Raw genomic sequence first — 26,660 nt, 5'->3', positions numbered from 1 at the left:
TGAGTGTCCGATTTGCTCTGTAAATGAGGCTCTATAGAGTACACTAAGAGTACGGGGCTGTGGAGTAAATGAGGGGTTAGGGCTGGGGAGATATTTGGACTCAGTCATTGTCTAAATATTTATGATTAGACTAATAAAAATTAATAACAACATCTCATTTTTTCAGAAATCAATTCATCAGTCAAATAGATTCTTCTTCCTATATTTTTGTACCCTTGTACCCTCATAAAACTATGATAAACATTTATCACAGGTACTACCCCACCAAACCAAGGAATTAGAAAAACAGAAAGCCTCTCCTATCTTGTTTCACAAAGCCACTGCAGAGACATAACACTGAATTAGTTGGAATACAAAAGGCTGGTTTCTTTAATGCAGGGATGTCCAAACTTTTCTCATTAAAGGCCACGTATAAAAACACAGACACAGCTAAGGACCGATTGAAGGCCATTGACCGGTCACCAATACAGTGAATACTTCAAATCTGCATTATTATTATTACATGTTAGACTGAACCACTAGACTTTTGTTCATGCTTACATCCTCAATGGGGCACATTAAATATTTGATGTGAGCTTGTAGAGCTTGTAAAGTTGATTTTCAGAAATGTACAGTAAAAAGTTGTGTTCAAGGTAATATGGGCCAATTCACCTGGAAGCTTAGGGCCAAGAAAAATTGGTCTGAGGGCCACATATGGCCCCCGGGTCCCAGTTTGGGCATGCCTGCTTTAATGTGATCAATTTACTGAACAAAAAGATTTGGGATTATAGCAGGATTAGGATTAAAACAGTTGAGAGGATCTTCCCCTCACTGTCAGGTCACATCTCAGAGACATTCATGCAGGTAGAGGGTCATGTAATTATGTGTGATGAATGATTGTGATTAGTTTATTAAAAAGTCTAAAATTGTTGTTGAGCAAAATTTGTCTGACTTGCCCCAGTACACATACTTTTTAAAAAATCTATTTTAAGTAGCTCTTGAGGTCAAAATAAGTCTGATGTGTTCTATCTGCATTTACTTACATACATACAGTGTTGTATTGTCAGAGAATCAGAAATATTGCATGCACGCTAGTTGTTGTTAGTGTTAAAGTGAAGGTAAAACTCTGCTCTCGTCTCGTTTTTGTTGCTTTAAAGGTCCTATATTACACAAAACTGACTCTTGTGAGCTTAAAATCATGTTATAATGCTGTTACCTCATATATAATGCTGTTATTGACACATTCGAGTAATAATTTATTATTCTGACTTTATTAGTCTGTCTAGATATCAAAAGCTCAAAATGTGCTTAATGTGATGTCATGAAAGGGTAGTTTTCAAGTTAACAGCTCCTTTTACTTTTTGTTCAGTAGAGATTGGCAATTCCAAGGCTGAAGTCACCCAAATAATTCTAGTGAAGGTGTGTGGAGTTTAAAAACACAGTGGTGCACTTCCTGTATTACCACATGACATCACAAGGTGGAACAGAGTGTTTCTATTTGAGAGAAGAACTCAGTCTAAATATGCAGGGTTTGTGTGTTAAAATGTGTGAATGAAACAAAAAACAACTGCAGGTCTGTTTGTGATGAGGAAACAACATTATAACAGAGAGTACATCAGAATATGGGCCCTGTAATAACAGTAATTATTAATCTGGGCCTCTACACTGACCCACACGCTTTTACTGACAGAAGACTGGCTGTAGACTTCTTCTGTAAAAAGACCCAATTTAATAGTTGACTATTTAAAATCATTTGATTAAAAGGTGATTAATTACACTGACCTACAGAATAGCAATCTAATGAAATGTGGTAGTTACTTTTAAGAAAACACAAAATAAACAACTTATTGAAATTCAAATTAATTAAAATAAAACCATCCAATTATTTTTTATATGTGGAATACTTCAGTTTGTGGTGTTGTTTTAATATTCCCTATACCTTAAAATTAGTATTAGCATTGCGACACAAACATGTCTCTAAACACAGAAGTGTCCTCTGGTCTTCTGGTATTCATTTTATTTGTGTAGTGTTGGGGTTGGGGGCGCTGTTGTACACAGGGCCTATTTGAAAGTTTTTGGAGAACAAGATTAAGCAAGCATGTTCCTCATATATGTGCTATGACCCTTCAGGCCCTTCTGCAACATGAGACCTTTATGTTCACTGTCACAGTTCAATGAGCCATGTAAAGAATCCAGGGCAGCAGACAGGAATTGCACTAACAACCTTTTTAAATCAACTTCACCCACTTTCTACTAATGAGGCAAAGCCCATGTCCTCTGAACTGTATAGAAATATGCCCAAACCAAGGTCAGGCAGTTCAACAATGTCAAAACTTTAAATCCGCTCTGAAAAAAAGCCCTGATGCCCTCCCAAAGTCAATAAGAGGATAAGTCAGTGCAGGCGGGCAGGAGGGCAGCTGTTACAGTCCACAGTTATCTGGTGAAGCTAAAATAGTTTGAAGTCTATTATAAGCTGGTGATAGTATCATGTGACTAGCTCATAGGTGAAACAATGCAGATAAGACGAGAGTGTTGAAGGGGAAAGATAACATTTCACAAACAGTATCTGCACATCTGTTCCCAGCGAGCATCTCTGCTAAAGGATTGCATTTAAGCAGTGGTGGATGAAGTAGTCTCTTTTGTTACTTAAATACAAGTACATATAAAGAGGCAAAAGGTTTCTCAGGTAAAAGTATCATATAAAAAGTCTATGTAAGTACTTGTTTAAAAATGTGCTTTAAGTATTCAAGTATTTCAAGTGTAAATGTATTGATATTAGTTAATATGATACATATTTTGGTCAGCAGTAACAACAGGAATCAGTTTCTTCATTTTTCTTATGATTTTTGTGTATTTATTTTTGTTTCCTCAAAGCAGAAACTTGAATTCAAAACCTTTAGTCAGGAACATGGTAAAAATGAACCCTCTGATCATGTCAAAAGTACTTTTTGTGTTTCAGTCCATTAGAGTAGAAAGTACAGATACCTGCTCCCAAATGTTGTGAAATAAATGTTGTTGAGTACACTGAGTACACGGGAGGAGCTCAGAGTAGAGCTGCTGCTCCTACACGGCAAGAGGAACCAGCTGAGGTGGCTCGGGCATCTGCTCAGGATGCCTCCTGGACGCCTCCCTAGGGAGGTGTTCTGGGCATGTCCCACCGGGAGGAGGCCCGGGGAAGACCCAGGACACGCTGGAGGGACTATGTCTCTCAGCTGACCTGGGAACGCCTTGGGGTCCCACCGGAGGAGCTGGAGGAAGTGTCCGGGGTGGGGGAAGTCTCCTTAGACTGCTGCCCCCGAGACCCGGTACCTGATAAGCGGAAGAAAATGGTTGGATGGACTGAAAAGTATTTTTTTAATGTAGTTTTTATTATTGTCTGAGACCTATTGAAAGGCTGAGGTTCATAATTTGAGCAAACAAAAATATCCAAATAAAAATAGAAAGAATAAATCTTTATCAAAATCACTACATTTGAAGCTTTATAAGATGTTTTCTGTGGAAAATCTGTGGAAAATACTTTTACTTGTTACTCTTTAAGTACATTATTTTTTTAATGGGTACTTTAATACTTTTACTTACTACGCAGATTTTTTCAACTAAATTTAGTATATCTTCCACCACTGATGGTTGCTTGGTAACAGTTTGGCATTACATGACAAAACAAAACAAAAAAAACAACGCTAACAAAAAATAAATGCAACATTTGACTAAAATCTGAAATGTAAGGATGTTAACTATGTTTTTGTGAAATTAGTAGTCTACCATTTAATATCCACTTTAAGTAGTGAACAAAAGAAAGAGAGTTTTGGCTTATAAAAGGTCTACTTCAGTACATTTAATGAAAGTATAAGGATGGGAAAGTGTAGGAGGCAGAAATCATCCTAACCTCTGTTGTGCTGCTGATTTGTACTTGTTAAATACTCACATCTGGAACAAGGTCCTCATATCGAACCAAGAAGGAAAAACATTTGGCCCCTGCTTGAACTTTGGGATTTTTTATTTTCAAAAAACTAAAATGGATGATACTTTCCCCATAATCTGTCTTCAAAACCGTGAACAAGATGAAGGATTAGGTGCAGAGACCACCATTGTTTCTTTAGTTTCATTTTCATCTTAACCAAACTAAAAACAAGTCTGACTGGAGACTGGATTAGGGTCCATTGCCTGTTTGTCACTATGGAGATGTTTTTCCTTCACCTGGAATGTTATACAGTAACCCATTAAATCTTAAATACCACCAAAGACGAGTAGGTGATATTACTTGGATCATTTTACAAGTCAAATCTGTGGAGAGCAAGCCTCCTCATAGTAAGATCATGTAAAACACCACTGTGGAACATTCCACGTGAAGCTGTAACATGCCCATCAGTTTTGCTGTTTTGAGCAGGAAGTCTTTTATCTGTTATTGCCATTAAAGATCAATATTACACTTTACAATGAACAAAATGAAGATTTACATGGTTATGCTGTAGTTTAGGATGGCAACAAATAATCATGTGTGATTTATATAGCACTTTAAAGACTCTCAAAGCATTACACATTCACTCCGCACTGGGTGGTGGTAAGCTACCATTGTAGCCAGAGCTGCCCTGGGACACACTGATAGAAGGGAGGCTGCCAATTTGTTCCCCATCCTACCACCATATTCATACTAGGCGGCGATGTGGGTGAAGTATCTTGCCTAAAGACACAACAACACTTTTTTGTCACTGGCACCCCACTGAGACACCTGGTATTCCCAGTGGTCTCTCATCCAAGTACTATCTAAATAACCAGGCCTAGCCCTGCTTAGCTTCTGAGATCTGATGAGATCAGGCTTTGACAAGGAGTTACAAAGGATACTGTCTTGTTTAACGCTCCAATTGTGTTGTGCCTGGATTGTTTCTGCAGAGGAACTTCATCTGTATCAGGTTCAGGTGCAGAGCTCTGACGTGTTTAAGGCCAGATGATATGAATCAGAACTGGATTTAACTTTGTAATGTCGTCCTTTTAGACTTGGAGCACTTCAGTACTAGTGTCTGGGCACATGCCGCTCTTTTGACTCATATACAACTTAACTGTGTCTGTGTAGAATATATTTGCAACCAGTATTTTCACTATTCAATGTACTGAATTATAAACAAAATGCAGTAGGATAAATAAACGTGATTAGTCATGTGAGCTCAGCAGCTGAGCTTACATGACGTAAGTGCAGACTATCTCTCTCTCTCTCTATCTATCTATCTATCTATCTATCTATCTATATATATATATATATATATATATATATATATATATATATATATATATATATATATATATATATATATATATATATATATATATATATATATATATATATATATATATATATATATATATATATATATATATATATATATATAGCTATTAAGCTAACGTGAGGTCCTGCTCTGTTTGGCTAACCTGTTTTATGATTGCTGTGACTGGCTCTGTAGTAAAAGACTGCAGCAGCATGGAGCGCACTCTGGACTGAATAATAGACTCTTAAAGGTCAAAGTTCATGGTCAAAGTGGACCCTCAAAGCTTGTTTTGGGTCATAACTTTGAACTCATGAGTTAAAAGGTGTGTTGGTGTTGGCTGGTGGTCTTTGTGGTTAGGTTAGTAACACATGGGCATCAAAAGGGGGTACTTTTCAGAGTACTTTTCTAGCAGCATACTTTTTCTCCTACTTGATTTTTTTTTTTTTTTTAAGTAACAGTACAGTTATTTGAGTAAAAGTTGTGGTTCCTCTTCTCACTGTGAGTGAGAATATAAAATTATTTGCACATTTGTGTTTCTTGCGTCACTCCTTCAGATATGAAGTTACTCTTTAAGTTACTCTTACTTGAGTCGCACATTTCCCAAATACTTTTTTATTCTTACTTGTGTAATTTCTTGGACCACTATTATAATGATGTACCATTAATCTTATTTAGTATAATATTTGGCCACACTACCCACCCCTGATATGTGTTGGGAAGTAACTCAATACATGCATCAAAAATATTCATAATACTAATTTTGAGTGTTTAGCTACAATTACTCTTTCAGTTGGTGATATTCAGAACCGTTACGTCTCTAAAATCAAAGGAGTACATTGCGAAAAAATAATGATCCCACCATCAGTGAGAACAACAAAACACACAGTGGGCATGGCTGAATAAGGTCAATAATACAATGTAACGTAATGATAATGTTAACTTGAAGTATTCAGAATACAGTACTCTGATTGAACCATGAAACAGAAGATGTCGCAAAATGAATTTTATACATTCATATTGGCATTCAGTTGCCTGGGATCCAGGTGGGGAATCTCCCTGTTTTCAAATGGGCATGATTGACAGGTGACATGCCAATCAGGAACACGCATGGTTCATCCATATTGGGAAAAAAAAAAAGGAAACATGGGGCTGAAACCAAAACCAAAACATGAACGCCCTTCAAGACAAATGTTGTAGTGATTTTGGGCATTACAAAAATAAAATGAATTGAATTGAATTGAATTTTGGGCATTATAAAAATAAAATGAACTGAATTTAAAAACATGGCAGATTTCAATGAGTGAAGCATTAAACTGTTAATCTGAGGTGAGAGAAATGTGGTTATAATTTGTAAATCATAGGTGACCAATGAGCTTCTTTGTTTCACATGTGTCACTGAAAAAACAGATCCAATTGGAAAATTACATTTGACCAGACAATGGAGGACATGGGGACCAGACTGACATCACTCTGTATAAAAAATACAGAGAGTGATCAGTTTGGATTTGCCAGGCAAAGTGTTCAGTATTCTGTAACTTTCACACATGTTCACAGTATTCTTCCCAAGATTGTCCATAAAGTAGGGACTAACCTAAAAAATATGTAGCCAAGATTAGCACAGATGTGTTTATTAGCCTTGTATATAGCCATAGTACAGTCAAGGTTAATCCTTGTTTAATTCATCCTTTTTCAACCCTGGTTTAAGTCCTTTATTGAATTTCATTTCAATCCTATAAAGTCAATTTTCCTAATGACCCTCTCTCTTCCTGATGACCTTTGCCCTGTGACCTCAGCCGCAGATGGTCCAGAGAAGAGCAGCTTTTTTTCGGTCAAGTGTAGTTCATTGATGGCCTCAGAGTCAACAGTCGAGGTCAGAGGTCACGGCAGCTTTACAGTCACCGTGGGATACCGTGACAAATGTCTCACTAAAGTGTGTGGACAGCCCTAGACTTTAAAAACAGTCTGCACTACAAACTCAGAACTCCTGTCCAAAAATCACACATTCCTCCCAGCCGCCATCTTGGCTTATGATAAATAATTGTTTCTTATCTGCACCAGTTCTGACCCCATGGAAAATAATACACTGGACATATGAGAAAACTGACTGTACTGTACAATATGAAGCTGTTTTTAAAGGTGCACTATGTAACTTTTCATGTAGGGGGTCTGCCACATGCTTGTCTCCGTGGAGATGCTATTGCTTTGCCTAGAATGTTCTGCAGTATGGCATTAAACTTGTCTACCTATAGCATTTATCCAATTACAGTTTTTTTCTTCTGCTACAAAAATACCTTGAGAAAAGCATGTCACAGATTAAAACTATAGAGTAGATGCAAGCACAATAGGGCTGCAAGAAGTTACCCATTTTCACAAACAAAATCACAAAAGAGTCCATGAAACCATTATTTTTACATAATGATAATAATCTAATAATAATAATACATTTTATTTATAAGCTCATTTAACACACAGGGATTCTACAAAGCACAAACACAATAAAAAATCATTTTAACACTACCATAAGAACATTCAACAGAACAATTGTAAGATGAGTCACTTTAAGTAAATTTTAAATTTTATGCAATTAGCAAATCACAAAGGCACATTTTTAATGACCATAATATCCTTCGCAAACAACAAAATCTCCAGTCTTATTCTGCATTAAAACTGCTAAACCTGTAGTTTAGATCTGTACAAACATGTTCTGAAATGCCCCTGTGTGTCAGATGCCCTCCCTGAGTGTCAGATGCCCTCCATGTTTCTCCATGGGGTCTTATTGTCCATAAAAGCTGCTAACCCTGTAGTTTAGCTCTGCACAAACATGCTCTGAAATGTGATTCTTGCATTAGTTTGTCAAATCATATTTTCTGGATGAGTTCAAACATTGAACTTTGAACAGAATCTTATTATTAAAACATAAATCGCAAATCTGATCTCAACCTCAAAGCTTGTCCGGAAAATCACAGTGAGATAAAACAGAGCAGGCTCATTAAAAAGGCAATGGGACTTGTTGCTTGGAAAGGGGTGAAATGCTGGCTTGCTTGTTCTAAAATAGTTTTGAATCTTGTTTAACCTGGCTTAATCCATATAAAAATCTACCTTTGGGCTCAGTTGGGCAGGTTATAAACACAGGTTGAAAAATGATAATCTTTATTTTTGTTATTATTAATCATACTCTGCCTTTTCCAATCTGCCCGAGCACTGACCCGAAACATAAAATAAACAGTGCCATTGTCCAGAGCCATGTGAGATAAGGGCCTTTCAGACAGCAGTAAAGGACATAGGACACAAAACTTCAGGACAGATAGCACTTAAGGGCTCTTAGTGTTTACATGCACCAAACATTGTTTACATGCACTAAACAGGAAGTGGAGCAGCCTTGTAAACCAATGGGACATCACCTCACTTCTGTTGTGGAGCACCCAGGCTTCTATAGTCCAATAATATTTAATACAGATGGGGGCAGCTGACTTGTAGCCCCTACTCTTTAGATTCACTTTTTCAGTCAGCTCTTTGTTTCATAACAGGTGATGAATTTAAAGCCAATCACTGTACACTCCATGAAAAAGTAGGTTGGCCATCACTATCTGTGAGAAGAGAACAGCACTGTATAAATGTATTTCTAAGGGACTACAACGATAGGCTGAGAGGGCTGACAGTTTTTCAGTGTAAAGTGAAATAGAGCCAGTCGAGGCAGAAGCACGCTCATGCTCACTTCCTTTTTGGAACGTGGTGGCTAGCAGGTTAGCTATGTCCATTTATATATACAGTCTATGATTCAAGATAACATAGGCATTTTCAATAAATCATCAAAGAAAAAATATATAATAATGACTTTTAAAAATGAATGGTAAATGGTCATGTTTATTTCTCCAGTCTTATGTTCATGTGTCTGTGTTGTCCCTGTAGTTCTCACATGGACTGCTCCCTCAGCCCGAGGCCTTAGTCCTGGATCATCTATGTAGGACATTAATCAGCTCAGGGTTAAGTGACTCTGAGCTGCATGTGAAGAGCCACTACAGGGTTGACCCTGTGTAAAATTCTGAACAGAATCCTACTTTTTCAATAAACATCAACAGTGTGAGCTGTGAAAAAACATCCATCCTTGAGCAAGCTTGCATCTTCACAAACTGACTCAAACGTAAAAATGTTTTGCAGCATTGCTCCAAATTTAGACTAATCCCTGATATTTGTCTTGGAGTCCGCTGTAGAACACTGGCAGTTTTTGTGTTTGAACTAAGTTGATGGTATCCTGGAAGCTGGAGTCTTATGTAAGATGAGCGTGAGTAATTCCGAGGTGAGATTTCTGTGTATTCCCCTCACCTCATGTGTGACTCCAAGCAAATGTTTGGGCTGGAACAGTTTGAGATTCCAGACGGAGCAGATGGACGGAGGGTCAGGACTTCTGCTTTTGCAAATGAGACCAATGACCTTGAGAACTTTTTTGGATTACGGACTTTTTTGCAGCTTTCTGGTCAAAAACGACATGTAAATCTAAGTTTGTGCTGCCTTCAGGGGCCTCACCAATGTCAAGTATTTGGTGATATCACAAAAAACTGCCATGATTACAGCCAGGTGTTTTCTGATTACGCAACCTGGCTGCAAGGAAAGAGTTTGAGTGTGGATACCTGTTAGACCAATCACTCTGTTCCTTAAACTTCTAGACCCCCTCTCCCCTTTAGTCCTCCAGGTACTGCCCACTTTAGCAGCTCTATTTGATATATGGTTGTGGGCGGAGTTAAGGTGCTTTGTCCCACTTTTAGGTACAAGTAGGAACATTTGTTCCCTGCATTTGACCTATTCGTCAATACGGCTGGGGAAACCTGTTAGGAACCAGGGACTCATCTCCAGATCCTGAAATAGTCATAGTCAGGACATCATTAGTGGGAGGACTTTTTATCTATGACACATAGCTTGGACTTAGTTTGAGAAAGAAATGTCAAACGGCTTCACTCCTACAACTTTTTTGGTTTAAGGCCGATAGCTGATTCGCCAACCAATATGTAGGTCGATCTCTAATCTTAATCAGAGTTTGAGTGTGCATGGATTTATGTATCTTAAGCAGAAGACCAAATAATCTGGAAGCATGTTTAAACCTATTATGGCAGCAGACAGGTGTGTTCTCTTATTTTCTTGCGTAGTCCGGGTGCTCGCCAACTCAAATTTTATGTAGGATTTAACTAATAAAATCAATCTTGCCTCAAAATGTGATTCTATTGCCACAGCTGAACTCCGAAATCTTCTAATGCCCCAGCGATATTTCATAGTAGGCAGCTCAGACAGGCCAGTCCATTTTATAGAAACAACCTGAAAGTACAAATAACAGAACCTATTTAAGAGGTGCTGACTAAGGCTAAAGATGTATTTTACATTTGGCCCAGTTTATTTAAGCAGTGGGTTTGGTTCTAATGCAAACAGGATTGACTCTAAAGGCGTCGTGCCAGATTTTTACCGTCTTAACAACGTGAAAAAGAGAACTAGTTCATTTTAAACGGTTTACGGTGGTCCAAAGTTCTTCCTCTCTTACCTTAAGCACTCCAAGTGTCCTAATTATTCACAGTGATGAGTTTATAAGTGCTTGTCACAACTTTTAGAGACCAGAGCGGAGTTTACCATCACTGTAATGCTAATGACAAGCATGCTAAACGTGTACTTCCTGCTTCTCAGAGAGTAAACCACTTCATAATTACATGTAGACATCACAAAGCTTATTTTGACCCCAAGGGTTGCTTATACAATATATCTGTGCTGGGGCAAGACACAGTTTACTCAGACACATGGACATAGATTCACCATCACTAATGAAAAGATATCATTAAGTGCTATAATGGAGCTGTGGGCCTTTGTGCCAAAAGTCATTTTTCAGTCTGTGAAGGTCGCAGGTCATAGCTGGTACATTTTTCTATTTGGAGAACCCAGCCCTAATTCTATTTAGAGCGTCGCCTGATGGATTTTTGTTTGTCAAGACATTAGTCAACTTAATAATGAGGTCAAATTGAACAATAATAGCGTGATTTATATAACCTGACATCTACGTCTGTCAAAAGAAAACGTCACTGTTAATTTTTGATTGGCCACTGCATAATATTTAAAAGGCACATATTACATTATTTTCTGATCTAAGTTATAATGTTGTTTCCTGTTCACAAACATACCTGGAGTTGTATTTTGTTTCATTCACACATGTTTAACACACAAAGCCTGCATATTTAGACTGTGTTCTTCTCTCAAACGGAAAACACTCTGTTCCACCTTGTGATGTCATGCGGTAATACATGACATCACAATTTTTTAAACCCCATACACCTTCACTAGAATGATTTTGGTGATTTCAGCCTTAGAATTGCCAATCTCTACTGGACTAAAGGTAAAAGGAGCTGTTAACCTGAAAACCGCTTTGTGACATCATAAGGTGGATAGAGCATTTTGAGCTTTGGAGATGTAGACAATACTAGACTAAACAATAGTTAATAGAATAATAAAGGGTTACTCAAACATGTGTGAATGAAACAAAACACAACACTAGGTGTGTTTTTCATGAGGGAACAACAGTATAGCATGGCTTAAATCTCTTGTAATATAGTGCCTTTAAATAAAAATGAAAGAAATGATTGTGTCTCATTCTCAACATAAGCAGGCTATATGTAAATGTATAATGTGAGGTTAAAATACACTTTTATTGTTCACGTAGAAAAATGGGTCCTCAGCATTTGACCTATCTCAGAATCTTTGAAAGGCGCCAAACAACACTAATGCATTGCTACTATGAGTAAGATACACTGCCTGGCCAAAAAAAAAAAAAAAAAAAAGTCACCACCAAAAAAAAAACGATCACACACTCTAATATTTTGTTGGACTGCCTTTAGTTTTGATTATGGCATGCATTTGCTGTGGTATTGTTTCTATAGGCTTCTGCAATGTCTCAAGATTTTTTTCCATCCAGTGTTCCATTAATTTTTCACCAAGATCTTGCACTGATGATGGTAGAGACCGATCACTGAGCAAAGCCTTCTCTAGCACATCCCAAAGGTTCTCAGTGGGGTTAAGGTCTGAACTTTGTGGTGGCCAATCCATGTGTGAAAATTATGTCTCATGCTCCTTGAACCACTCACAATTTGAGCCCGATGAATCCTTGCATTGTCATCTTGGAATATGCCCGTGCCATCAGGGAAGAAAAAAAATCCATTGATGGAATAATCTGGTCATTCAATATATTCAGGTAGTCAACTGACCCCATTCTTTGAGCACATACTGTTGCTGAAACTAGACCTGACTCATACCTATAGGCTTGTACCTATTTGCTTAATTAAATCAAGGTGGCAACTTTTTTTTTGCCCAGGCAATGTATTTTAACTTTAAAGTCACTGTACTGTTTTTACAACTGAAAAGCTTTTTGTTGAGGCCTAAAGTTATCCCTCATGTATCTTATGCGTTCTGAGCATCCTAATTATTCACTCGGATGCGCTTATAAGCACTTTTCACAACAAACCACAGGTGGAGGTGGACTAACCACAACTAACATGCTAACACAGACTTCCTGATTCTCAGAGAATAAAGTGCTTTATAATTAAATACAGATAGCATGCAGCAGGCTTATTTTGACCTCGAGAGTTGCATTTACAATATATCTTTACTGGGGCAAGACAAATTCGACTCTAATACATGGACAAAAATTGTGCACAACCCTTTTAATTGTGACTTCTTGGAAAAGTTTTTTTTTTCTCTCTTTCTCTCTGAATCTGAACTGATTGAACTCTGACAGTGGCTGTGTAGTGTCATGTACTCTTTGAGGATTGGTTTGTGTGGAATGGGGCTTTGGAGCTGCTGTTTGCTCGGCTGTGTTGTCTGACTTAATCCAGTGAAGCCAGTGAACTTCCTGACTTCCACCAGAGCTGCAGTGATGGCCTCATTCATACATTATCTGTGTGTGTATGTGTGTGTGTGTGTGTGTGTGTGTGTGTGCGTGGGGGTGTGTGGGGGTGTGGGGGTGTGTGTGTAGGGGTGTGTGGGGGTGTGTGGGGGTGTGTGCATGTGTTTGTGTGTGCACTGGATCACTGTTTTGGATGAGTGCACTGAGGATATGAGGCCAAATATAGGTTGAATTTGTCAACCCATTGTTTCATGTTGATAAAGTTCAATATTAGGCTCATTACACATTACAGGAATTTTCAGTCTTACATGATTTTAAATCTCTGAGTGCAAATACTGCAGTGGGATATGACAGTGAAGAGACTGCACACCACAAGTTAAAAGTTGTAAGTGCTTCTGGCATCAGCCTTTTTTTGTCCACGGTAAAACAACTCACTCTGAGACTCTAAAGTGTTCCAAAGATCAGATCAGTTGTTATTATTAGTTAAATGTGTTGTAGTAGTTCAGATAAATGTTTTTAATGCACAGAGGGAAGGAGATAAACAAACAGGACAGGAGTCATAAAGTCATTTCATTATTTTCCTGAGTTTGTATGTTGTGCCTCTTTTTTGTTGGCTGTTGCTGTGGTGATGTTTTGTGATTATATGACAGACCAGCTCAGAGTCACTTGGACATCACACACATGAAGAGAGCAGCAGATTCAAAATCGCATGTGAGGATCCAAAGTCAGGGAGAAGCAAATCGGGTCCTAAATCAGGTAAATTATCTTGTAGTATGTGGTGGGCTTAACTAAACCTTTTCCAAACACTGTTCAGAAAATGACACAGTTAGTATTATTTGCGCTACTAAGATAAATAACTTGGTACTGGTAAAAGATCATAAAATAAAAACAAAATCTGTCTTTTTGCTTTGCCTGGACATTTTCACCTGCTTGTCTCTGCAGACCTTGCTTAGAACAGAATGTTCCATGGCATGGCATTAAAACTAATCTATCTCTGGAGATAAGCACATGACAATACCAGGCAAAGTTACAGGTCAGATCTGTGGAGATCTGGCTGTAAGACAAAGCATAATAGAATAAATGGAAAAATAGAAATGTTTGTATGTATGTATAAATATGTTTGTATGTATAGTTTAATGCCAACCTGTATAACATTAAACAAGCAGGCAACGCCATGAGATCAAGTTACAGGTCAAATCTGTGGAGACACAACTCAGTTTACAGTATGAATGTATGTTTATTAAGGTATTTTTCAAGGCAATACAAATTCCAGTGATAGAATACATTCACGATAGATATGTTCAATGCCATACTGTGGAACATTCCAGGCAATGTGATTAAGTCTCTCTGGAGACAAGCAGGTGGCAGACCTTAGACCTTGAAAAATGCCCCACTGAATGAACATACACCAACTATTACAGCAAGTGACATATTTATACAAGTGTAAAAATTTAGAAGAGAACAGGTTTGCTCCCCTGAGCTGGACCCGGGACACTTTAGTCATAGGGAGCTCCATAGTCAGGGATGCGGAACTGCCTGCAGCTTCCACGCGGTGTTATCCTGGAGCCAGACTGGGTGACATCGAGGGGAATCTTAGGCTCTGAAAGAAAAGTAAGAATAGGTACCGCCGGATCGTTATACACGTGGGGGGTAACGATACTCAGCGCGGTCAGTCAGAGGTGGTTAAGTTACAGATAGCGGCAGTCTGTGAATTGGCTAAGTCGATGTCGGAGTCTGTGTACTTCTCTGGCCCGCTCCCAACCTACACCAATTGTGAAATGTACAGCCGCTTTTCAGCGGTCAACCAGTGGTTGACCAATTGGTGCCCGCAGAATGGTGTCGTCTTCATTGGAGGGCATTTGAGGGGAAGCCTAGGCTTATACGTAGAGACGGCATCCATCCCACGCAGGCTGGCTCCACCCTGTTAGCTCAGAATATGATTGCTAGTCTAGATTGACCAGAATAGCACGCAGAATAGCTCAGGGAAGCACAGCTATAGTGACGTTAGGAAGCAGTTTAGACCAGTGAGGCACAGCTCAGTCAGCGAGAACAGCTCCAAACAGACAGAGACTGTGTGTGCCCCACGTACAAAAAGTACAAATAAAACACCCCTAAACTCTGACAAGGAAGCTGTCAGATCTCATAACTTAATAAAAATAAATAAATGTGCCGCAAATAAACAAAATGATAAGTGTGTAAAATGTGGACTGCTAAACATCAGGTCTCTTTCCTCCAACTCCCTTTTAATAAATGAACAAATTGACGACCTTAATATTGATCTGCTAGCCCTAACTGAAACATGGCTTCGGGAAAATGATTATGTTAGACTAAACGTATCTACACCATCAAGTCACATGAACCTTCAGAGTGCCCGGAGCACAGGTCGAGGTGGTGGTGTTGCCGTCATCTCTCATTCCAGTCTAATTCTCAGCCCCAAACCCAACTATACATACCTCTCCTTTGAAAGCCTCGCACTCTCCATTACGTGCCCCAATTGGAAAAACCAAAAAGCTGTTATATTTATAATAATTTATCGACCTCCTGGTCCATATGCCGAGTTCCTGACAGAGTTTTCTGATTTCATTTCAAGTTTAGTTTTGAATTGGGAAAGGATTGTTATAGTTGGAGATTTCAACATACATGTTGATAACGGCAGTGATTGCCTCAGTAATGCTTTTGGCGCGCTCCTGGATGGGATCGGTTTCACCCAGAGTGTGAATAAGCCGACTCACTGTCACAATCACACAATCTCCTTCTAACCTATGTTATTGAAGGACGTAAACGTCATTGCTCATAACATCAAAGATTAGACTAAAAGGAGGTTTAGGACTTTCACGCAACACTGCACAAAAACACTCCATCCTTGCCCTATTGCATAGAAAACAACATACTGTGACAATAGATAGATTGTGTAGCATGTCCTCCCAGGTCAAGATGTTACAGATTAATGAGATTAATGATCTAATTGTCCTTCCTCAAAACCCTATACTCTCTGACCATTTCTTAATTACCTTTCAATTCATACTAAAAGACTATCCAGCCCTGCAGAAAAAAAAAAAAAAAACTATAATGAAAAGAACATTATCAGATAAATGGGTTACAGAGTTTAAAGAAATTATTGAGCCATTACTAAAAGATATGTCATGTGACAATGAGAATAATTTTAATCCAATTGTCACTGATCAATTGGTTGACAGAACAATGCTCACCTTAAAATCTGCTCTCGATGTTGTAGCTCCGCTAAAACAGAAAAGCATTAAACCAAGACCTCCGGCTCCATGGTATACGTTACAGCTCAGGACACTCAAACAACATATAAGACGCACAGAGAAGCTTTGGGGCCGCTTGCGCTCTGAGCAGTCTCTGAAGGCATGGAAGCTCTGCCTGCTCACTTATAAGGCCGCTCTGCAGAAAGCCAGAACCAGATACTATTCAAATCTAATAGAAGTAAACAAAAATAACCCCAGATTTTTGTTCAGCACTGTAGCTAGGCTGACAAACTCCCACACTGCTAATGAGTCTCTTATCCCCTCGAACATTAGTTGTGATGACTTTCTTCAATTCTTCGATTACAAAATTACAACCATTAGAAACAAAATCAACAAAGCTACTCCAAAAATCAGCTCTGAGCTAATCCAGTCTGTAATACCAATATCCCACATAGATCCTCTAATAATATTAGATAAATTTACTCCTGTTGATGAGGTGGAGATTACCTCAGCCATCATGTCGTCCAAACCATCAACCTGTATGCTCGACCCTATTCCAATCAGACTCCTCAAAGAAGCCCTCCCCCTAATAATAGATTCCATCCATAACATAATAAATATGTCATTAGAAAATGGCTACGTTCCTCAGACCTTTAAGTATGCTGTGATTAAACCCCTTTTGAAAAAAACAAACCTAAATCCTGATGAACTAGCCAACTATAGACCTATCTCTAATCTTTCCTTCCTCTCAAAAATTCTAGAAAGAGTGGTGATGAAACAGCTCTGCCGTCACCTGCAGGACAATAATATATTTGAAAATTTTCAATCTGGATTCAGAGCTCACCACAGCACAGAGACTGCACTGCTTAAAGTAACAAATTACTTACTACTAGCTGCTGATAACGGGCTGGCTTCAGTCCTGGTCCTACTGGACCTCAGTGCAGTGTTTGACACCATTGATCACAACATTCTACTGCAGAGGTTAGAATGTGACATTGGAATCAGAGGGACCACCCTCAAATAGTTTAAATCCTATCTATCAGATAGGTACCAGTTTGTTAGTATAAACCAGAGCACCTCTCCCTGTTCTAAAGTAGCCTATGGTGTTCCACAAGGATCTGTGCTTGGTCCAATCCTATTTACTCTGTATATGTTGCCATTGGGTAACATTATCAGAAAACATGGCATTAATTTTCACTGCTATGCTGATGACACTCAGCTGTACTTATCAATGAAACCAAATCAGACTGATCAAATAGATAAACTCAGTGCCTGTGTGAAGGACACCAAAACCTGGATGACCTTGAATTACCTGCTCTTAAATCCTGAAAAAACAGAGGTCATTGTCGTTGGTCACAAAGGTCAAAGAGATTCTCTGTTGGACCAGATAATCTCACCCGACAATGTGAGTATAGCTTCTAGTCCTACTGTAAAAAATCTTGGAGTCCTATTTGATCAAAATCTCTCATTCACAGCCCATATAAACCTAGCTTGTAAAACCACATACTTTCACCTGCAAAATATAACTAAAATTAGAAATATTTTACCTAAAAACGATGCTTGATTACTGTAATTCTCTGCTCGCCGCCTTCCCCAAAAGTACTATAAGGAGCCTCCAGTTGGTCCAAAATGCAGTGGCCAGAGTCCTAACAGGAACTAAAAGAAGAGACCACATCGGTCCTGTACTAAAATATCTGCACTGGCTTCCTGTCGAGCTTAGAATCAAATTCAGAGTCCTCCTCCTGACATACAAAACCCTAAACAGTATGGCCCCATCCTATCTGCAAGATGCTATTGTCCCGTACCAGCCAAACAGAGCACTCCGCTCTCAGAATGCAGGACTATTAGTGGTTCCTAGAGTGTCCAAAAGTACAGTGGGAGGGAGAGCATTCAGTTACCAAGCTCCTGTGCTATGGAATCAACTCCCTGCTGATGTTAAACAGGCCCCCACTGTCTCTGTATTTAAGACCATGCTTAAAACCTTCCTCTTCGGTATAGCTTATGACCAGGTTACTTAGTGAGGGAGTTAGGGAGTGACATTAAAACCCGGGATAAGATAGGCTGCAGTAGGAGATAACTAACTGGGGGAAGTATGGCAACCTGAGCACTATCCTCTGCTTCCTCCTATTTTCTCATCAGCAATACTATCCACATGTTGTCCCCTGTCCCACTGCCCCTGTGGAGTGTAACTCTTTCAGATGCCCCGATGACAGCTCGACCCCCTCCTCCACCCGCCTCCCTCTCCTCCTCGCCTGGCTCTCCTCCTCCTCGCCTTGTCTTCCTCCTCCTCGCCTGGCCCTCCTCCACCCCCCTCCCTCCTCCTCGCCTGACCGATTTTTCTTGTTTTGTCTGGTTTTTCCTGTTGTTTGATTTTCCTGTTTGTTTTTGTGTGTAGGCAGCACGGTGGCTGAGTAGTCCCCGGGTCGCCCAGGTCTTTCTGTGTGGAGTTTTGCATGTTTCTCCCTGTGTCTGGATAGGTTTCCTCCGGGTACTCCGGTTTCCCCCATCAACCAAAACATGAACGCCCTTCGAGACAACTGTTGTTATGATTTTGGGCGTTACAAAAATAAAATGAATTGAATTGAATTGAATTTTAAGTCTGTCTGTCCAAGATGCTCTATGTGTCTTGCTTTTGTTTTTTCATCTTGCATACAAAAAAACAAAATGAAAATGAAGCACTGGGTGACAGTAGCTCTACTAATCTGAAGGTTGGTTATTTGAATCCCTCTCTCAACATGAGTATCATTAGTAGGTCATTGGTCCACTGACCCACAGTTTGGCGGTGCAATTCCACCACCCACAGATGAATGCTTTCATTGTGTCCTTGGGCAAGACACTTAACCCCCGTCGCACCCGGTGTCTGTCTACACTGGTGTATGACTGTGTGTGTGTGTGTGAATTTTAAGGTGGAAAACCGCTGTATAAAAATGTATCTGCCATTTACTGTGCTAAAACCCAGCAGTTAGGTTCGGTTTTAGGTTTTGTCCTCTGCATTCATTCATACTTACTTCAGTGCTGCTGGGGCCACCCTCAGGAGAAGTGGGTGACTGCATATTACTATCAACTCTACTTCGCCTTGGACTTGAACCTACAAATCAATTTCTTGGCTTTGAATTAACATCATGTTTGTATATGAAAGATAACAATTTTCTGACAGTTTAAAGTTTTCATTTTCTTAGATAAAAAACTAAAATGGGACAAGCTTTGACCATTGTTTACATAATTGTTGCTAGGTAACAGTTATGGAATTACCTCTGTGTATGCCACATCTGCTGCCCGACCAACCAGGAAGTAAAATGAAACCCCACCAAAAGGCTCAAAATTGAAAATTTGGTACAATTTTAGCAAAATCTTAAAATATGACAATTTTTAAAAATAAATTTTAGTAAATTGTGTAGTCTTTCATATGCACTTGAACTTGAACCTGAATGTCATTTAAATTTCTCTGTCAGGTTTTGATTTGAAGTCTTATTATTTTGCTGGTCCAGTCTCACACAGAGCAGAGCGGCAGGATATAAGAGTCCCCCGTTAAAATCTGACACGTTTGGCCCCAAACACCAACTAAACCATTTAATCTGACATGTCACCCGTTCTCCGCCAGAGCCTGTGGGTCCCTGCCACTCTGGCTCTGCATTCTGGAACTGTGCCCGGGCTCCAGTGGGGTTCTGCTCTGAGTCGTTTCTGTTGGAAAGTGAAACTGGCAGATTGTAAATTGGTGACATTCCCAAACAAAAGCTGACTGTTGGTGTCAGATCTCCTCCGTTGGGCTTAGGGCACCTGTAATGGGTTTAACACAAGTGCGAAGTTTTACCTGTCAAATGTAACTTCATAGGCTGCTCTCTCAAATGCTTTGTTTAAATCTACGGTAAGTAATCTCCATGACCCTTCACCTCATTTTCAAAAACAAGAAAATGATTGCTGTCAACTACATTTAAATAAAGGTGCACTATGTTTCTGGTGAGGGTTTTGACACTTAAAGGGCCTGTATTACACTGTTATCTGATCTTTGTTATAATTGTGTTTACTCATCACAAACATACCTGGAGTTGTGTTTTGTTTCATTTGTCTGTGTAATCTCTCAGTCGTCCAGGTCTGTTTCATTCACACATTTAACACACAAACCCTGCCTATTTAGTCTGCGATCTTCTCTGCGTTCTTCTCTCAAATAGAAAACACTTTGTGATGTCATGTGGTAATACAGGAAGCGCCCCTATGTGTTTTTAAACTCCATACATCTTCACTAGAATCATTTGGACAATTTCAGCCCTGGAATTGCCAATCTCTTCTGAACTAAAGGTAAAAGGAACTGTTAACTTGAAAACTAGAGCTTGATGACATCACAAGGTGGAACAGAGCATTTTGAGCATTGGAGATGTAGACAAACTAATAATAAAGGGTTACTCAAACATGTGTGAATGAAACAAAACAGAACTACAGATGTGAAGTTTTTGAGCAGGTAATAACATTATAACATGACTGAAAACTCACAAGAGTCAAGTCTGTATGAGACTGTATAGGACCTTTAAATGTCACCATGGAGATGTCATGCTTTGCCTGTATTCCATGTATCTATCTACATTTACTCATGTCTATTATTGCTAAAAAAAAAAAAAAAAAGATCTGTGACCCTGCTCAAAGTAAGAATGCTTTTTGTTTCTCAATGTTTCTTTAAAGATGCACAATGTATTTGGTGTAAGCTGTATGTATTTTGGTGGGAATTTGTATTTGCTTTTCTTTATAATGATGCCATTGCTTTGTCTAGAATGCTCCACAGAATTTCATTAAACTTGTTTATATATTTTATATATATATATATAATATATTATATTTTATATATATTTACATTTTATCTGTATTGACTCAATTAAATGTGTTTTATTGCTAGAAAATATCTTGTATTGTAACACATATTCCAGCCTGTTTGTCTCCGTAGAGATAGATACGTTTAATGACATACTGTACAGTGGAATCTGACGGGGTAAGCAATAACATCTCCATGGTGACAAGCACATGGCAGACCAGAAAAGTTCCATAGTGCGCCTTTAAAATGTTTCTCCATAATTATCTGCCATATGTCGCTCAAGAGAGTAGTATGACTAATAGTAATGGTTTGTTTAGCAGTGTTTGTACGCCAGATGCCCTCCCTCTTTCAACCAACCACATGCTGTTAGTGGAGTGGACGTTTCTCTGGTTGGTGAGGTCAAGTTACTAAACATGAAAACATTCTTACTGTGAGCAGGGTTGTTTCTCCACAGATCTAACCTGTAACATGGTATCTCCTGCTCATCTCCATGAAGTTGGAAATGTGTCATACCATACACTGCAGCATTCCAAGCAAAGTCCAACCAAGTCTTCACTCTAAAAGTTTTATAAAGTTGACAAAATTAAATTGTCTTTTGCTATTCCAAGCAAAGCAATAACATGTCCATGGTAATAAATGGTGGACCCTTCTCCAGAAATGTTACACAGTGCACCTTTAAACTAAAAAATGCAATGAAAATTGTCATATTGTAGAACATTTCAAACAAAAAGCAGTTTGACAGAGCACCATCTGAAAAGTTACATATTGCAGCTTTAACTGACCTAACTATCGTGGGTTGTAATTACTTTCACTTTGTGTCCAAATGGTGCCAGACTCTTAAACATTTACTGTGTGCACTGGGAAAACATAAGCTTCCTTAGACAAACACACTCCAGCTCTGTTTGTGTGAGGGACAGGCCTAGTTCACAGGATCAGAATAGGAAGTTAACTCTATCATAACAGCTCCCTCATCAGGTGACAAAAGACAACAACAGCCTCTCCACGGCCCTGTGCCCCTCCTGTCCTCCCCCGGTGTCATGTTATCTATCCCCCATGGCCAGGAGTAGGGGTCAGGGCAGAGGCAGAAACAGGGGGTGTGGAGGAGAGCAGAGGAACAGCTGTTCAATCCAGATGTGACAACCAGAAGATTTCTTAAATAACTCTTATCACAATAGATGACCTGATCCTTAACGTGGTGGAGGGGTTTGAGCACCCAAATGATCCTGGGAGCTATGTTGTCGGGGGCTTCATGCCCCTGGTAGGGTCACCCATGGCAAACAGGTCCTGGGAGACGGGTCTGACTAAGAGCGGTTCAGAAGCCCATCATGAATAGAGTAACAACGAGGCCAGTTACGTCGCCCGGACTGGCGTTACCGGGGCCCCACCCTGGAGCCAGGCCTGGGGTGGGTGCTCGGCAGCGAGCGCCTGGTGGCCGGGCCTTTCCACACGGGGCCTGGTCGGGCCCAGCCCGAAGAAACGACGTGGGGCCGTCCTCCCGTGGACCCACCACCTGCGGGAGGAGCCATGAGGGGCGGGTGCGGAGAGATCCGGGCAGCAGTCGAAGGCGGGGACCTCGACGACCGGATCTCCGGACATGGAGACTAGCTCTGGGGACATGGAATGTCACCTCGCTGGGGGGGAAGGAGCCTGAGCTTGTGCGGGAGGTTGAGCGTTACCGGCTAGATATAGTCGGCCTCACCTCCACGCACAGCTTGGGCTCTGGAACCCAACTTCTTGAGAGGGGTTGGACTCTCCATTTCTCTGGCGTTGCCCGCGGGGAGCGGCGGCGAGCTGGTGTGGGCTTGCTCATTGCCCCACAGCTCAGCCGCTGCGTGTTGGGGTTCACTCCGGTGAACGAGAGGGTTGCGTCCCTGCGCCTTCAGGTCGGGGACAGGTCTCTCACTGTTGTGTCGGCCTACGGGCCAAACAGCAGTGCAGAGTACCCGGCCTTCTTGGAGTCCCTGGGAGGGGTACTAGACAGTGCACCAAGCGGGGACTCCGTTGTTCTCCTGGGGGACTTCAACGCCCATGTGGGTAACGACAGTGACACTTGGAGGGGCGTGATTGGGAGGAACGGCCTCCCCGATCTGAACCCGAGCGGTGTTTTGTTATTGGACTTCTGTGCTAGTCACAGCTTGTCCATAACAAACACCATGTTCGAGCACAAGGGTGTCCATCGGTGCACATGGCACCAGGACACTCTAGGTCGGAGGTCGATGATCGACTTTGTTGTCGTGTCATCTGACCTCCGACCGCGTGTCTTGGACACTCGGGTGAAGAGAGGGGCTGAGCTGTCAACTGATCATCACCTGGTGGTGAGTTGGATCCGCTGGCGGAGGAGGAAGCCGGACAGACCTGGCAGGCCCAAGCGCATTGTGAGGGTCTGCTGGGAACGTCTGGCGGAGACCTCTGTCAGGGGGGTCTTCAACTCCCACCTCCGGGAGAGCTTCTCCCTGATCCCGGGGGAGGTTGGAGACATGGACTCCGAGTGGGCCATGTTCTCCACCTCTATTGTCGATGTGGCTGCTCGTAGCTGTGGTCGCAAGGTCTGTGGTGCTTGTCGCGGCGGCAATCCCCGAACCCGGTGGTGGACACCGGAAGTAAGGGATGCCGTCAAGCTGAAGAAGGAGTCCTATCGAGCCTTGTTGGCTCGTGGGACTCCTGAGGCAGCTGATGAGTACCGGCGGGCCAAGCGTGCCGCGGCTCGGGCAGTCGCAGAGGCAAAAACTCGGGGTTGGGAGGAGTTCGGGGAGGCCATGGAGGAGGACTATCGGACGGCCTCAAAGAGATTCTGGCAAACCGTCCGACGCCTCAGGAGGGGAAAGCAGTGCTTCACCAACACTGTTTACAGTGCGGGTGGAGAGCTGCTGACTTCGACTGGGGATGTTGTCGGGCGGTGGAAGGAATACTTTGAGGATCTCCTCAATCCCACTGTCACGTCTTCCGAGGAGGAAGCAGAAACTGGGGACCCGGAGGCGGACTCGTCCATCACCCTGGCTGAAGTCACTGAGGTGGTTGGCAAGCTCCTCGGTGACAAGGCTCCGGGGGTGGACGAGATCCGTCCTGAGTACCTCAAGTCTCTGGATGTTGTGGGACTGTCTTGGCTGACACGTCTCTGCAACATCGCGTGGCGGTCGGGGACAGTACCTGTGGAATGGCAGACCGGGGTGGTGGTCCCTCTGTATAAGAAGGGGGACTGGAGGGTGTGTTCCAATTACAGGGGAATCACACTCCTCAGCCTTCCCGGTAAGGTCTATTCCAGGGTGCTGGAGAGGAGAATCCGACCGATAGTCGAACCTCGGATTCAGGAGGAGCAGTGTGGTTTTCGTCCTGGTCGTGGAACACTGGACCAGCTCTATACTCTCCATCGGGTCCTCGAGGGCTCATGGGAGTATGCCCATCCAGTCCACATGTGTTTTGTGGATCTGGAGAAGGCATTCGACCGTGTCCCTCGTGGTGTCCTTTGGGGGGTGCTCTGGGAGTATGGGGTCCGGGGCTCTTTGCTAAGGGCTGTCCGGTCCCTGTATGACCGGAGCAGGAGCTGTGTTCGCATTGCCGGCAGTAAGTCAGACCTGTTCCCAGTGCATGTTGGACTCCGCCAGGGCTGCCCTTTGTCACCGGTTCTGTTCATTATATTTATGGACAGAATTTCTAGGCGCAGCCAGGGGCCGGAGGGGGCCTGGTTTGGGAACCACAGGATTTCATCTCTGCTGTTTGCAGATGATGTTGTCCTGATGGCTTCTTCGAGCCAGGACCTGCAGCAGGCACTGGGGCGGTTTGCAGCCGAGTGTGAAGCGGCTGGGATGAGAATCAGCTCCTCCAAATCCGAGGCCATGGTTCTCGACCGGAAAAAGGTGGCTTGCTCTCTCCGGGTGGGTGGTGAGTCTCTGCCCCAAGTGGAGGAGTTCAAGTATCTCGGGGTCTTGTTCACGAGTGAGGGAAGGATGGAGCGGGAGATTGACAGGCGGATCGGTGCAGCGTCTGCAGTGATGCGGTCGCTGTATCGGTCCGTTGTGGTAAAGAAGGCGCTGAGCCGGAAGGCGAAGCTCTCGATTTACCGGTCAATCTACGTTCCTACCCTCACCTATGGTCATGAGCTTTGGGTAATGACCAAAAGGACAAGATCGCGGATACAAGCGGCTGAAATGGGCTTCCTCCGCAGAGTGGTCGGGCGCACCCTTAGGGATAGGGTGAGGAGCTCGGTCACACGGGAGGAGCTCGGGGTAGAGCCGCTGCTCCTACACGTTGAGAGGAACCAGCTGAGGTGGCTCGGGCATCTGCTCAGGATGCCTCCTGGACGCCTCCCTAGGGAGGTGTTCTGGGCATGTCCCACCGGGAGGCCCCGGGGAAGACCCAGGACACGCTGGAGGGACTATGTCTCTCGGCTGGCCTGGGAACGCCTTGGGGTCCCACCGGAGGAGCTGGAGGACGTGTCCGGGGTGAGGGAAGTCTGGGAGTCCCTGCTTAGACTGCTGCCCCCGCGACCCGGCCCCGGATAAGTGGAAGAAAATGGATGGATGGATGGACAATAGATGACATGCCGCTCTTTTGTATATCACTCTAAGTATTAAAACAGTTCGCTTTTTGTATACCATGGAGTATAAATGTGCCTTTGTTCCTGGTGTCACATATGGGACACATTACAGTCATGATGGGTTTAACAGAACATCATCTGTTACTATGGCACAAGACTGGAGCAATGCTAATTCTAATTTAAACCATGAATGAGCATTTAAATATATTTATATTATTATATTTATATTTGCCATAAAAATAATATCACTTTTATTCCACCATTTGATACCCTTGAATAATTCTCTCACAATTTGAATGAAAAAGGACATATGTAGAAAAGTTAAAACAAGTGAATCCAACCGAAATCAGTCAACCTGGCTTATATTCCCAGTGTGTCATACAGTCGTCTAGCTCCATTACTTCTAAGTGAAGAAAAAAGGTTCACAGTGCTGGATATTCATTTTCATTCTCAAATCGTTGCATTCTCCCATAACTTAAACCAGAATCAAAAACAATCCAGATTTATGTAGGATTTAAACACATATCTTGATGATTTTTGATCTACAGGTGGTCTGCCACTCTAAGATACAGTGGTCGGTTGTAGACATTCAAATTTAAATTGTACTTATCATGCTAAGTGTAGAAATACAAATCCTGGTGCAGGACTGTTGACATAAATTTGGGGGCCTGGGGCGAGAAACCTCACATGGGCCCCTTTTGCAGTGTTGGAAAGTAACTGAATACATGTACCAAAAATACATATTCAGAATATGTTTGAGTAACGGTATTCTCGTAGGCCTTTGCTTTGGTGGTATTCAGAACACAGTTACTCCTCCATGAGAGAAAAACAGAAAACATTGCTCTTGTCGTGAGGCATGTGAGATTTTTGCTTCTCCAACTAATATAAATAAATATACGCAGAGCAAACAGTGAAACAATTTTTTTATTATTATTTTTTTATCTTATGTTGCATCTTTACTCTATAATTTAAATGCAACTCTCTATTCAGTTTATTTTTGTAAAGC

This window comes from Periophthalmus magnuspinnatus, chromosome 3 (genome assembly GCF_009829125.3).
Source record: "Periophthalmus magnuspinnatus isolate fPerMag1 chromosome 3, fPerMag1.2.pri, whole genome shotgun sequence".
In the NCBI taxonomy this organism is placed as follows: domain Eukaryota; kingdom Metazoa; phylum Chordata; class Actinopteri; order Gobiiformes; family Gobiidae; genus Periophthalmus; species Periophthalmus magnuspinnatus.
This window is presented reverse-complemented; position numbering follows the sequence as displayed.